This window comes from Palaemon carinicauda, chromosome 23 (genome assembly GCF_036898095.1).
Source record: "Palaemon carinicauda isolate YSFRI2023 chromosome 23, ASM3689809v2, whole genome shotgun sequence".
Lineage (NCBI taxonomy): Eukaryota > Metazoa > Arthropoda > Malacostraca > Decapoda > Palaemonidae > Palaemon > Palaemon carinicauda.
Genome location: NC_090747.1, coordinates 23,602,334 through 23,603,947, shown reverse-complemented (window position 1 = coordinate 23,603,947; position 1,614 = coordinate 23,602,334).

The window sequence follows — 1,614 nt, the reverse complement described above, 5'->3', positions numbered from 1 at the left end:
ACACACACACACACATATATATATATATATATATATATATATATATATATATATATATATATATATATATATATCTACATGTGTGTGAGTGTTCAAATGTAAATGTATATATATATATATATATATATATATATATATATATATATATACATATATATATATATATATATATATATATATATATATATATATGTGTGTGTGTGTGTGGGTGTGTGTGTGTGTGTATGTTTAATCTAAATAAATGGAAATCTAGCATGTAATACAATGCATGATTCATGTATATAAAATATGAAATAAATTATTTAATTCAGACATTTTTTAATTCTTGAGTATTCTTATACTTCTATCAAGGTTACTTGGTCCGTTACCTAAATTCTATCTACGTATCCTTCTTCCCCTCTTAGATTGTTAGATCTGCAATGTGGGCACAAAAGTACACATAGCGAGTTAAATCTCCCTCGTTTGAACACGCACACGGACAAAAAAAAAAAAAAGACACACACCCACGCTATAGCCGGACATTTAATTAGCAGTGGAATGATGTAAACAAATAATCCTATCCAATCCTAACCTGGTCTCAGGTAATTAACAATCCGCTAACAAAGAGGTAAAGATCCTGGCCAATTCAAATTTTCTCTCTCTCTCTCTCTCTCTCTCTCTCTCTCTCTCTCTCTCTCTCTCTCTCTCTCTCTCTCTCTCTCTCTCTTTATAGCAATTACAGCCACATTATTATCAGGCGCCATCAACATTCTCACCCGTCTTAAATATGTTGTAAAACTTTTATTTTTTTTTCTATCCTATCTAAATTACATTTGTTTAATGCATTTAAACTTCATGGACATTTGCATTGACTATTGAGTGTAATGTGGTAACTAGTCAATTAGTTTTTCAAGCTTTTTGAATTATCGATAATGAATATTCTTACGATATGGGACAATTAAAATTTCGGAGCTAAACTTTTTAACAAATGAGATTGTGATTAATAGTGATATGACATTTATACTGAACAAAGATTTAATATATACAGTATATTGTATGTCGTTAGTGAATATATTAATCATAGTTTTTTCATAGGGGAAAGAAGATCAATAAGAAAACATATGAATATACACAACAAATAGTTTTTTGCCTCTTAAATTAACAGATTAACAGTGATGTCTTGCTCTAAGAAAGTTGAAGTTGGATTAGGGCATTGATTGGTGAAGGAATATTGCAAAATGAAAATAAAAATGGAAAACACCAGAGAATGATGAAAGAGTAAACCGTAAGAAAAAAGAAAGGTATTAACCGAATTAACAATAATCATAATAATGTTATAAAGGCATGGAATAAGAAATGGGAAATTCCTTTAACAAAAAAGAACTTGAAACTCCCTTGGGAACCTGATAAGAAATGTTGTTATGAAAAATGAGATCTTTTGTCTCATCATTTACATTGTAAAAGAGGAACAGAAATAACCACTAAGACATAATAATTAATATCTTCATTAAAAAAGTATAAATCTAGTTAGCATTCCTTTTCATAACACAAAAACTACTGTAAAATCTCTATCTAAAAATATGAAAATCTATGACTACAAATTACTATAACAAATTTAAAATTCAATCAGCTCTT